At 39.7% G+C, this 14,434-nt stretch overlaps 1 protein-coding gene across 4 annotated transcripts in view; it reads right to left on the bottom strand.

The window, feature by feature from the left end:
- Positions 1–14,434, bottom strand: part of LOC144240263 (SIN3-HDAC complex-associated factor) — a 32,549-nt gene that overhangs the window by 16,149 nt on the left and 1,966 nt on the right. The gene's annotated exons all lie outside the window — the stretch shown is intronic.

The following is a 14,434-nucleotide window of genomic DNA, read 5'->3' as shown; positions in this document are numbered from 1 at the left end:
ACCACAAAACAAAAAAAAAAAAAAAAAAAAAAAAACAAAAAACCTATATATATATATACACACAAGGGTGATTTTCACCAGAACACCTGGACTAAGAGAAGGAATAAAAAAAAAAAACCAGTGAATATAGAAACTAAGCTCCAATGGACAAGTGTATGTAAGGGTCCAACTACAAGTCATCATAAAACCATCACATACTGCATCAATAAGAAAAAGTTATTAATACCAATTAGATTGGTGCCTATAGTTTTAGGAGTTATAGCCATAGAACATGTCCTTCTAAAGTTCTTTTAGAAATATACTGAAATAAAAACTTTTAGTTTTTAGAAATACATAAACAAAAACTTTAGTATGTTTCTGGGTGATCTCTTGTCTGATCCCTTTCTACCTCAATTCTAGTTAGTATACCAGAGAAAGTATTTATGAAAGCAACTTAGAGAAATAATCTAATATCCAGGCTGTGTGTGTTTCTGAGATGGAGGGATTTTGAAATACAGACAAGGACTTTTGATTTGTTTTTAAGAAAATATTTTCTTAGCAAACAATTAGCTAAACACTGAAGCTTTCATTTTAAACAAGGGCTATTGTTTATCAAGTGTGCTTTAATGTTTTTGTTGAGAAGCGGGCAAAGAGGGAGATGGGCGGGGCAGAAGACCACTGATGCATTTCAAAAATTAAGTGTAAATCAACAGTTTCTTCAATTTAGTAACTGTTAAAACAATAAAATATTCTTAGTTGATTATTTTTGCTCAATGGAGTGCTCAGGAACTTGATTTTTTTGCGGGGGGGGGAGGAAAAAAAATAACGAAGATACTCTATATAATACGAAAAGGTGTGGGAAAGTCTGTGAAATGAGACAGTTTTTTTTTTTTTCAAACAAACAAACTCAAATGATAAATGAAAATGGTTATATGTTGCTTTGGGAAAAAATGTCAAGTGACAGGATAATACAAATTTTTTAAAAATGGAAGTGTTCGGAAAGTAGAAGTTATTGCTTCAATTTGTATATTCCGGTTGAGGCCAAAATATTCCATAACTCTTTCCAGTCCTCACACTAACGTGGGGGGCTCCCCAAACTCCCCTAAATCCATTACCATCAAGAAGGTCAAAAGTCCACACTTCCTCTTACAGTCGCCAGCTTCATCAATGACTCTAGGAAACTTCAGCCTCCCTCCTCAACAAAGGCAAAGGAAGTACAGCAAGAAAGGCCAGTTCATTCCATTAATACACAGACCAAATTCTATTATAACAGATAGATTCCTATCTCTCCCCTCACAATCGCCTATCCTCTCCACAAATAAAAGATGCCATCAAAACCGTACAGTATTAAAAAAAAAAACCCCCCACACACACAGCATTTGGGTAGGAAATACTTTCACTGAGGCTGGATTTGACCATGAAACCAGTCTGTACCAGTTATTACACTAGGGTTAATCGTAACCCTAAGAAATGCTAGGGTTGGGGGGGCCTGCGTGGCTCAGCATTAAGTGTCCGACTTTGGCTCAGGTCATGATCTCACGGTTCGTGGGTTCGAGCCCCGTGTTGGGCTCTGTGCTGACAGCTAGCTCAGAGCCTGGAGCCTGTTTTGGATTCTGTGTCTCCCTCTCTCTCTGACCCCCCCCCCCATGCTGTCTCTCTCAGAGAGAAATAAAAAACATTCATTTAAAAAAAAGGAAAGTTTTTTTTCCCTTTAAAAAAAAAAAAGAAAGGCTAGGATTATAGTAAAATACTGAGGCTTTCCTTTTTATAAGCACTATTGTGAATCAAGTCTTCATTATGGTTTTTTAATTTACTTTAATACTTTCTTTTTATTATTTATTTTTTTAGTTTATTTATTTTGGGGGAAGGAGAAGGGCAGAGAAGGAAGGAGAGCAAGAATCGCAAGTTGGCTGCACACCATCTACGCACTTCTATGCGCAGGGCTCAAACTCCCAAACCATGTGATCATGAGCTGAGGCGACGCTTAACCAACTGAGCCACCCAGGCGCCCCTTCAATATGTATGAAGGTAGGGATCTTCACAAAACTTACCCAACAGTCCCCGCAAGACAGCCCATTCTTCAGATTGAGTAATATTCACCTTTAGATATCAGGGAAAATAAAAGAGCCTGATTTCTTCTGATAATCCTTTATGCAGCTCTGTGACTTTATGCTCATCCTAATAAAATTCAGCTTAAACATCCAAAAATGGTCTAAATCCTAGGGTCCATGCTCTTCCAAGCAGTGCTAAATGCAGTAAGGTGCAAAGCACTTGCCCTGATGCAACACACAAGTAGCAATATGAACCTTTTAATAGATGATTACTTAATAAACGTATTAAACCTTTTCTGAACTTATTCCTGCACTTGAGAGGCACCTGGGAATCTGCAGCAAATACACAAGGGTTTTATTTTGGGCTTTGTTTACAGCAACCCAGTTAAGCAGTGGTTAGTGTTTAACCATTTTGAGCTTTGTGGAGCCCAGAGACTAATGAAAATATTTTCACAGATCTACAGACCCACATGTTAAAAACAAAAAAAAAAACAAAAAACAAAAAAAGCAAAAAACAAAAAACAAAACCTACCTAATCTCCAGAGGAAAACTAAGAACACAAAAATGACTCTGAAACCAACTGATTTTTATTATTTTTTAATGTTTAAAGAAATTTTTTTTAATGTTTTAGTTATTTCTGAGAGAAAGAGGGGCAGCGTGAGCAAGGGAGGGTCAGAAAGAGAGGGAGACACAGAATCTGAAACAGGCTCCAGGCTCTAAGCTAGCTGTCAGCACAGAGCCCGACGCGGGGCTCAAACCCACGAACTGTGAGATCATGACCTGAGCCAAAGTTGGACGCTTAACCGACTGAGCCACCCAGGCGCCCCTTCAATGTTTATTTTTGAAAGACAGCGAGCATGAGCAGGGAGGGGTAGAGAGAGAGGAAGAATGAGAATCCCAAACAGGCTCGGCGCTGTCAGAAGAGCCTGATGTGGGGCTCCAACTCCCGAACTGTGAGATCATGACCTGAGCCAAAACCAATAATCAGACACTTAACCAAATGAGCCACCCAGGCAGCCCCCAACTTACTTTTTATATTGGGAAGGTGGTAAATAGGCATGACACAACTTGATTTTAAACTTGGGATTTCTGTTATTTCAACAAACCTGATGGTTCTTCAGAATACTTCTTTCCTAGTCCCACATATGTGCAATATTAAATGATTCCTCCAGAACAATTTACTTGTTCAAATGACGCTGTAAACTGTTATTTGTGACTTTTGCATCTATTCTCACAGGCGTCACATAAATCAGCACAGTTTTAATAAAAGGAGGCTATTACCATCTGCTTCCTAACTGATAATTACAGAAGAGAGTGGACACATACAATCTCGCTCTTACGCATGTGGGAAAATTAAGCTTTGAGATAGAGCCAAAAATCAGTAAAGACATAAAATTATTATTAAAAACTGCCATTTGTCTTCTAAAATTAGATAATGGTGATGGATGTAAAACTCCATAAATATACTATAAACCACTGAACTGTACACATTAAAAGTGAGTTTTACATTATGTAAATGATCTCTCAATAAGCTTGTTTTTAGAAATGAAAATAGAGACGCCTGGGTGGCTCAGTCGGTTAAGTGTCTAACTTCAGCTCAGGTCATGATCTCACGGTTTGTGAGTTCAAGCCCCACATAGGGCTCTGGGCTGACACTTCAGCCTGGAGCCTATTTCAGATTGTGTGTGTGTGTGTGTGTGTGTGTGTGTGTGTGTGTGATTGTGTGTGTGTGTATGTGTGTCTCAAAAAATTAAACAGTAAAAAAAAAAAAGACCAGGGCGCCTGGGTGGCTCAGTTGGTTGAGCGGCCAACTTTGGCTCAGGTCATGATCTCACAGTTCATGGGTTTGAGCCCCACACTGGGCTCTGTGCTGACAGCTCAGAGCCTGGAGCCTGCTTCAGATTCTGTGTCTCCCTCTCTCTGCCCCTCCCCTACTCACTCTCAGTCTGTCTCTCTGAAAAATAAACAAACATTAAAGAAAAATCTTTAACCAGCAAGGATGATGTGGAGAAGTGGGAACCCTCTTGTACTGTTGGTGGGAATGCAAACTGCTGCAGCTGCTCTGGAAAAGTGTGGAGATTCCTCAAAAAATTAAAATAGAACTACCCTACGACCCAGCAATAGCACTACTAGGAATTTACCCAAAGAATACAGGAGTGGTGATGCAAAGGGGCACATGTATCCCCCCACAATGTTTGTAGGAGCACTTTCAACAATAGACAAATTACAGAAAGAGCCTAAATGTCCAGCAACTGATGAATGGATAAAAAAAAAAAAAATGTGGTTTACATATACAACGGAATACTACTTGGCAATGAGAAAGAATGAAATCATGCCATTTGCAGCAACATGGATGGAAATGGAAGGTATTATGAGGAGTGAAATAAGTCAGTCAGAGGACAGATCTAAGTTTTCACTCATATGTGGATCTTGAGACACTTAACATAAGTCCATGGGGGCAGAGAAGGGAAAAAAAATAATTATAAACAGAGAGGGAGGCAGGCAAACCACAAGAGACTCTTAAATACAGAGAACAGAGGCTGGATGGGAGGCTGGGGGAGAGGAGAAAATGGGTGATGGGCACTGAGGAGGGCACTTGCTGGGATGAGGGTGCTGTATGTAAGCCAATTTGTCAATAAGTTATATTAGAAACAAAAATAAATCTTTAAAAACAAAAGTGAAAAGAAAAGAAAACAGACTAGGGCACCTGGGTAGTTCAGCTAGGTGTCTGACTCTTGGTTTCAACTCAGGTCATGATCTCATGGGTTCATGAGTTCGAGCCCCAAATCAGGCTCTGTACTGATAGTTCAGAGCCTGCTTGGGATTCTACCCTCTCTCTCTGTCCCTCTCCTACTCATGCTGTCTGTTTCTCTCAAAATTAATGAATAACCTTAAAAAAAAAAAAGAATGAAAATAGACTAGGTTAGGAATTCTCCTGTCTTTACATATCTTTGCAACCACAGCATCTAGAAAAATGCCAGTCACTTAGTGGGTACTCAATAAATGTATTGATTCAACGCTTTTAAAAAGTTGTTTTTTAGGGCGCCTGGGAGGCTCAGTCAGTTAAGCGTCAGACTTCAGCTCAGGTCATGATCTCATGGGTTCGTGGGTTTGAGCCCACGGGGGCCTCTGTATGGACAGCCAGCTCAGAGCCTGGAGCCTGCTTCAGATTCTGTGACTCCCTTCTCTCTGACCCTCCCATGTTCACGCTGTCTCTCTCTCTCAGAAATAAATAAAACATTTAAAAATTTTTCTAATTTGTTTTTTCAAAAAGTTGCTTATACAGCATTTCATGTTTTACAAGGCACTTTCATTAACATTATTTCTTTGGCTGCTATCAGCCAAACAGTCACAAATTTTTAGAAAACTATTAACAGGGGGGCCTGGGTGGCTCAGTTGGTTGGGAGTCCAACTTCGGCTCAGGGCATGATCTCGCGGTTTGTGGGTTTGAGCCCCACGTCAGGCTCTGTGCTGACAGCTAGCTCAGAGCCTGGAGGCTGTTTCGGATTCTGTGTCTCCCCCTCTCTCTGACCCTTCCCTGCTCACACTGTCAATCTCTCTCTTTTTCAGAAATAAATTAAAAAAGAAAACTATTAACAGTCAGGAGTGCCTGGGTGGCTCAATCAGGTAAGCATTCGACTCCTGATTTCGGCTCAGATCATGATCTCATGGTTTGTGGGTTTAAGTCCCACATCATGGGGCTCTGTGCTGACAGTGCAGAGCCTGCTTTGGATTCTCTCTTTCTGCCCCTCTCCTGCTCGTGCGCACACACACTCTCTCAATATTTAAAAAAAAAAAAAAAACTGCAACAAACACAAATCATCCAGCTAAAATTACTGTTCTGTCCAAATTAACTCAATCTTCCAAAGTTAAAAAGATTTAAATAGTTCAGTCAGCCAAAACTAGAAGAGAAATAACTGTAACTGTATGGGCATAACATAGACCAGAAAAAGTGAATTTTTGAAAATAGAATAATTAATTCTAAACATCTGAATAATATGTTGGGGTTTTTCCACTTTAACGCTGAACATTTCATGTAAATCTAATGATCAAATTAATGAAAGGATGGGGAATGCAACCTTAGCGTTAAAAGAAGGAAAGCGGGGACGCCAGGGTGGCTCAGTCGGTTAAGCGTCCGACTTCGGCTCAGGTCATAATCTCGTGGTTCATGGGTTCGAGCCCCGTGTCGGGCTCTGCTGACAGCTAGCTCAAAGCCCGGAGCCTGCTTCGGATTCTGTGTCTCCCTCTCTTTCTGACCCTCCCCTGCTCACACTCTCCCTCTCTCTCAGAAATAAATAAAACATTAAAGAAATTTTTTAAAAAAAAAAAAAGTGTGGGGGAACTCTGAAAAAAAAAAGCAGTTCTAGTCTTTATTTATTTATAATCTGTAGGCCCTACATGGGAGCTTGAACTCATGCTCTTACCATTTACTGAGCCAGCCAGTAGTCCATCAAAAGGACCAATTCTAATCTAATCTAATGAGATTATGAAACCAAAGAGCAGGGAGGATATATTTTACACTTAATCCAACATACATAAGGTAAGTTTACTAAATGCAATATAATATAAATGGGAAAGAAAAGGGACCTTCACAGCAATAGCTAATACTGAAGGTATGATATTTAAGAAAACTTTTGTGATATTAATTCTAAGTTTAAAGATGATCTTGTAACAATTCTAAATTCTTCATCAGGAAACAGTATCATGAGGGGCACCTGGCTGGCTCAGTCAGAAGAGTGTACAACTCTTGATCATAGGGTCAGGAGTTCAAGCCCCATGCTGGGTGTAGAGATTACTTAAATAAAAAATTTTTTAAAAAGGAAACTGTATGAAGAATAGTAAAAAGCAAATTTTAAAGGTTTTAGTACCCTTTTAAATATGGAATTGGAGACAGGGAGATGAAGAATTTACTTCTGCAGAGTATTATCTTTCAAATCTTTCATGGTTGATAATTTAATATCTAGGAAAACAGATTTGTTTTATTATGATAAATACAACATCTAATAGGCTCACCGTTTTCGTACAGGTTGAAGGACACCGATAGTTCCTCCTAAATATAGTAACTTCCCCAATTTCACTTTTAGCTTCCTTTCAGGATAGAACAGTTTTCTTATTTTCAAAAATACCTTTCAAAACTCAAAATGCCACTGCATGGAATGGACAGAGAAAAACTAAGAAAGAAAGAAATATGCCACTGGTGAAAAATCAACTTTATAGTTAATGTTACAACTTCTCTATACACTTTGGGAACTGAAATTCTGATAAACATAACAATGCAATTTCCCAGAAAGTATTCATGAAGTGTTTGTTTTCAGTAGACCAAAATCCTACAGCTTCTAATTATCACTTTTTCTTAAAAACACAAAACAAAAACCAACAAAAATAAACAAACACACCCAAAACACTGACACAGACCTTTAAAAAAAAACATACACAAGATACCAGAAGCATCCTAAATGTCAATGGATTCTTTTTTTTTAATGTTTTATTTATTTCTTTTTTTTTTAATTTTTTTTAATGTTTTATTTATTTCTAGGAGAGAGAGAGAGACAGCGTGAGCAGGGGAGGGTCAGAGAGAGAGGGATTCACAGACTGAAACAGGCTCCAGGCTCTGAGCTGGCAGTCAGCACAGAGCCCGACGCGGGGCTTGAACCCACGTACCGTGAGATCATGACCTAAGCGAAAGTCGGACGCTTAACCGACTAAGCCACCCAGGCACCCCTGTTTTATTTATTTCTGAGAATGAGAGAGAAAGAGAAAGACAGCACGAGCAGGGGAGGGTCAACGAGAGAGGGAGAGACAGAGTCCAAAGCAGGCTCCAGGCTCCAAGCTAGCTGTCAACACAAAGCCCGACGTGGGGCTCGAACCACGAAATCGTAACCTAAGCCAAAGTCGGACGCTCAACCGACCGAGCCACCAAAGCACCACATATGTCAATGTATTCTAAGACTGGTTAAATTATTACGTATTTATACTACAGAATACCATTTCAGCTCTTAAAAAGAATCCAAGAGGGGCACCTGGGTGGCTCAGTTCAACTTCAGCTCAGGTCATCTTGCAGTTTGTGAGTTCAAACCCCACACTAGGCTCTTCCTCTTTCTCCCTCCCCGACTTGTGATCGCACTCGTGTGCGTGCTCTCTCTCTCAAAAATAAACATTTTAAACAATTAAAAATAAAAAGAATTCAATAGATATGTAACATGTGCAGTGTGGAAACTATCCAAGATACCTTGTCTGTAATAGTAAGCAAGTTGAGTAACAGCTATACAGTACAATCCCCTAGTGGATTTTTAAAATGGGAACTTAAATATATAAACTGGCTTTTCAAAATAGGTTTTTTAAAACAAATAACTAGTAGTTGCCTGGAGGGAAGCAAGAATGAAGATTACTTTCACTTTACTCCTTTCTAGCACCACGCCCCCAAAACTTACTTGATCATCGCACACCTTGACTTAATAAAAGAGGTAGTAGCTGAAAGAGCTCAGAGAGCTTAAACAAACTTCCTCAAAGACATACAGATGGAGAGATACACAGTGGGAAACACAGCAGAGAGTATAGAAGAGACATAGAGTAGAATGGGAAGGAAACTGCAAAGAGACAAGCAAAAGATTTGTAAAGTGGGAAGGAAGCAGCAGTGAACAAAGACAAAAGGAACCAAGCAACCAAAGACAACTTTGAAGTGAAGGAGATGGCATTTCTTTAGAGCTGAACTTTTTTTTTAATGTTTATTTATTTTTAAGAGAAAGAGAGACAGAACATGAGCAGGGGAGGGGCAGAGAGAGGGAGACACAGAATCCAAAGCAGGCTCCAGGATCTGAGCTGTCAGCACAGAGGCCGATGCGGGGCCTGAACTCACGAACCGTGAGATTTGAAGTCGGGCACCCAACCAACCCAGCCACCCAGGCGCCCCTAGAGCTAAACTTTAAATGACAAGATGATGGGAAAGGAAGAGATACAAACATGAAAAACCACCTGTGATCAAAATTATGAGCAGCCTTTAGTTGCTGTAATTGTGAATGCCACCCACAACACCATTTTTAGTTAGTGGTATGCTATCTTTAATCACCCATTGAGTACAGGATCCAGTAAACACTAACAAATGTAACTGGAGCAACACGTCATATAAAGAGTCAAATAGGACTAAGTATGTTTTGTGTTCTCCTGCTGCTAGGCCACTCGGTTGCAGTGTGCCCTAACAATGGATCTGTGTCATCAACATTTAAGGAAAGTCATGGAGCAATTGAACATGATCATTTCCTCTTACCTGCTTCCAGATACCGGTCCACATCCCAGGATCAAAAGTTCTGAATTTACTTTACTCACTTTAAAGGGACAAATTTTAACTTGCCTGGAGGTACACTGAAAAGGGTGGTGGACCCCACCTGTTTGCCAATGGCTTCTCCAAAAATGCACCAGATCTCTGAGCAATTATATGGTAAAGTATTTATTATGGCTGCCTATGAAATCCACACTTAGCAGAAGAACCTAGAACTCATTCTACAAGAAAGAGGTCAAACTCAAAGTCTTCAACTGAAATAGCATAGGTTAAAAATAAAAATCACAAATCCAGGTCTCTGAGTTTCAAACACTGTAAAAAAAAATACTAGGTCCTCCCATTTTGATAGTGTGAGCAAACACTGGGTATGCCAATTCGAGATTAAGAGTGATTCCAGTGGATGAAAAAACTGTAAAGGTTGGGGATAGTTTTTATTTGCTTAATCATCTAAGAGAAGATTATCAGTTAAGAAATGTGACTACTGTTGAGTCTGGTGAAAAAGGCACTACTGTGAGTCTGGTGAAAAAGGCACTATAATGAGTCAAGCTGGAGTCTAATTCTGCTTTTGTCGTTACAACTGACAAGGAAGTCACTTCTAATTTTATTTGCCCCGCTGCAATATTAGGGTAAAATCTCACTTCTACTTTCCAGGGATGCCGTGAACCAAGAGTATGAAAATACCAGTGTCTGAATACCACTGACTTCCTTTAACTTATAGGACTTACACATAATAGATATTATAAACTCAGGGCACCTGGGAGGCTTAGTCAGTTAGGTGTCCAACTTTTGATTTCGGCTCAGGTGATGATTTCACAGTTCATGGGATCTTCACTGACAGCAAGGGGCCTGCATGGGATTCTGTNCTCTATCTATCTTAGGATATTTCCAGCAAATTAAACTGAGGGTAGAATCCTGATTTCTAAAGGCTTTCTTTTAAGCCCAGGTTTGCAGGAAAAGAGAAACTTAGGTCTTTTCAGGGAGATTTTAACATCATGAAATTGGGCCATATTCTTTCTGGGAAGCTCTTCTCTTTTCCAAACTTGAGAAAAATGTTAAGAAAGGGGGTATAGTCAGACATACCTAATCTAACCCAAACCTCAGACAATCTCCTTAAGCTGTCTAACCCTTCAATTTCCTCATCTATAAACTAAGGATAAATCCCAACTCTTTTGAATAGTATCTGTAAAGCACCAACACAAGGACTGCCAAGTCCTAACCTTTAAACACTCTAAATTAATTACATAATCTTCTCTTCCAAACATGTTCCTCCAGTGTTCACCCAATCTTGGTTATCATGTATACAGTCACACAAAAAACCTGAAAGTCAACTGGGCTCTCTCCCTTCTCATCTTCTGCATGACCCTCAACATGTCCATTATGAAGTCCTTAAAGATTCTGCTGCTTCTTCCTTCACTTCTCTGGTCCATGTCCCTTCTGTCGCTGCCGCCTATTTGTCCTTCATCACGGTGCTGGAAGCTCATAACTGACTTCCTCAGAACCTTCAAACAAGGGGTACCCTCCGAAAGCCCAATCATCTCTTCCAAAGTATCAACATGGGCTTCAGGATAATTATCTAAACTTCTTGGCAAGAAATGCAAAGCTGATTTTCAGGATCTGGCCCTGCCTACCAGCTGCTCTGAACTTAGAATCCTGATATTCCAGGAGTGTCAAACCAACTTTATTAACTAGCCACATCTCTACTCAGGTTGTTATCTGTCTGAGATGGTTTCTCCCCTATCCCCTTAACTCAGGAAATTAAGAATTTTTAAGAAAATCTGTCTATATCTATAATTATAGAACCTAACACAGGACTTTTACATACTTGTTTGCTATATTATCTCCTCTACTCAATGGTAAACTGTTGCCGGGCAGGAACTAAGTCTTATATTACAACCAGGTGCTGACTGTACGTGGTATACAGATACTGGCAGAATTTGTTAATACCTGAAGAGTGGGATAGGCAAAGCAGATCTGAATGGTATATTTAAAGGCACAGAATGGAAAATGGTGTCCACAATAAAGAGATGTATTTAAAAACTGGTATTTTTAAAGGAGTCATTTTTCTTTAACAATTAGTCTAGAGACTTTTGTAGGAAAAAAACTTGGGAGGTTCAAAGCTTTACAGGAAATGTAAACCAAGTGAATTACTTTAATTAGAGAAGATTAATAATAAATAACTCAATGCTTTCACAACAATTAGTAGAAAAATACTTATTGCTTATTTGAAGCAGGCATGTGAGAAGGAAAAGATTAGGGACAAAATGAATCTCGAAATGAGAGCTATTTAAACTCACCATACATTAACATGAACCAAATTAAAATAACATTAAGACAAATCAAATTTATAATAGGTGGAAACAACTCAATACAAAGCTAGAAATACACTATTTTAGATTAAATGCAACTTTTGTACTTCTGGTGCTAAAAGAAAACCTCCCTTGAAAACAAACTGCCTTCTCTCGGACTAGATGCATTTCCAGATCACTTCCATAATACAGAAAATCTTAGCTACATACTCAATTAAAAGAGAAACTGAAGAGCCAAAAGACAATGAAATATTTTCAATTTATACCCTCCCAGAGTCAAAATTAAGAATGGGAAATCCAGGTCTCTTGTGAGCAAGAAAATCAGGAAAACAGAAAATGGCATCTTCTTGATTTCCACAACAGTTTTTGTTGTAAAATGGTTGAATCAGAATAATGTCTTCCCAGAACCAGTTTCTGAAGGTGGGGAAGAGGGCCAAAGATACTCATTCTTTCCACTCAACATTTACTGAATATTTCCTCCAGCAATGTTACTGGGCCAAGGCCTCAGTTTTGTCTCCTGTAAAATATCTATTCCCAAAGTTGTGAGAACAGCCAGTATTTACCAAGCACATTACTTGCTTAATTATTTACAACCTTATGAAGTAGGTATTATTATTGCTATTTTGCAGATGAGTAAACAGGACCACAAAATGACTTATTTAACATGAGCACAGCCTTGAAGCCTAGGCATTTTAACCCAAGGCTTCCGAACTAACCTAGTACCTTAACGAATGTGTTCCCTTCTTTCTCAGCCAATTATATTCCCAGCACCAGTAAGGAAGAAAAAACAAAATCATTATTTTTGAAGCAACCTACTATGTGTTGGCATGGTAAATTAACTTGTCCTCATAACAGCTTATGAAGTTGGTTTAGATTTCAAATTAAGCTTAAGCTTTCACCAATGAAAAACTGATTTTCCATGGAAAATCATTATCAGGTTGCTTTTCTGACATAAATCTGCTGGAGTCTGAGCCCCATGAGCCAGCGTTTTCTAGGGCCTTGTTACAACTCTGAGAAAAAACTGACCATCCAGGTTCCACAGTTAAGAAAACTGAGCTACTGCAGTCTTGAGGCCCACCAAGGTTCTTGAATACACTACCTACTGAACTTTTCATCTCCGGAACTCCTGCAAAAAGTAATGCAGAAAGGAAAACAGTAGCCCTTGTCTGTTGGGTCTTTCCCACTCTCAACTCATTCACCTTGATAAACCAAATCTCCGTTGCACATATCATGTGATATTAAAACAAAAACTATTAAGCTCTATTGTACTTGAAATTTCCTACGATATTTAAATTCTAGTTGCATCCCAGGTATAAAATGCTAAGAAAAACAAAGGAAAGAATCTTAGTGTACTTACAAAACATCTCTTATGTATTTTAAATAATCATACAGAGAAATAACTACCCAAAGGGAAAGCAACAAAGGTTTTCATTTTCTTGACACATTCTTTCTATCCACTTCAGAGATGTACTGTTACTATAGTATTAAGGGTTACCGTTAAGCACTTGTACTTTGGTCAACCAAAACTTGGGAGAAACAGGTCTATTTAATAACAAAACAATGAAAAGCACAATCTGTACAGACTTTTGGTCTGGGTGTGGCATCTAAGGATATTATTTTTTGGTTATGACCACTTTTAGATTCTAACCCTTAAACACGAACCAAATGCAGGAGAAATCAGGAAAGAAGCAGCAGATATGGTGCTGCTTATCGGATGTCTAGACTGCAGGCAAACCCCAAATACCAAAGAAGCATCCATGTGTCAAACCAGCATAATTTCTGAGCTATGCCTGGGGCCACATACCAAAAAAAAAAAAAAAAGGTTGGCTTGAAAAGAAAATTTAAGAGGGGTAACCAGAAGGTCAACCCCAGTTCACACGAACTAGGAAGAAGAAGCTAGCAGGGACAGCTAGCCTTTTACTCAGCCATTCCCCCGGGGCGGCTCCCTCCCCAACCCCCGTATAAAATCTCCAAGAAAGGCCCAATTCTCAACGTGCTAGCTTCTTCAAGGTCAACGTAAGAACGCAGTGAACAGTCACCAAACATTGAGCCAGGCATACCTTTAGGACCAAGGGGGCGATTTCCCCCTTTCCCAAATCATTATATAAATATTTTAAATGCCCTGAGGCTTTTCTCCAACTCCTACAGAAACAAACTCCCAGACTTTAATTGAATTTAGCTTGAGCAACTACAAAAACGTGTTCGGTTTTGCGACATACATTATTAAAAGGCTTTTCAAGTCTTGCACACTCCAGTTCAAAAACAGGTGCTTTCAGTGTACTTTAAATGACAAGGTCAAATTCACATTTTAGTTAATTACATTAAAAGGAAGAAAAAAGTTTTTGGTTTTTTTTTTTTTTTAATCTTGCTCAGGACAACCTGAGGCGTGGGGGCGGGAGTACTGCTGGGGTAAAACTGCCTCACACAGGATCCGTGTTGCTCTAATCACTAATTCCTTGTCTTCGCAGTTGTCTGTAGTTACCCAAGGTTAGACGGGAGAAAATAACAACAAAGAAATCTACTAGGTCTCGTTACCAGAACAAACTCTGCACCGCCCTGCCCCCCCAAAAAACCAACCCCACCCGCAACCAAAACAAACCTCGCCCCTCCCGGATCCCCCTCCCACACGTAAACACACAAAGAAAACAGCGGCACGCACAATTCAGCCACAGTCCTCACTTCCCTTTGTAGGACACAACGGGGAGCCCCGAAACTTCCCCACGGTGTCCTTTTTTTCGGGTGTCGTGGGGGCCGGGTCCCCTGAAAGCGCGAGCCACGGCTCGGCTGCGGGGGTTTGGGGGTGCTCCCAGCAGGGGCTGGCT

The sequence above is a fragment of the Crocuta crocuta genome, unplaced genomic scaffold, assembly GCF_008692635.1.
Source record: "Crocuta crocuta isolate KB4526 unplaced genomic scaffold, BGI_CrCroc_1.0 scaffold176, whole genome shotgun sequence".
Lineage (NCBI taxonomy): Eukaryota > Metazoa > Chordata > Mammalia > Carnivora > Hyaenidae > Crocuta > Crocuta crocuta.
Note: the sequence above shows the minus strand (reverse complement) of the source record. Positions and strands in the feature narration are given on the sequence as shown.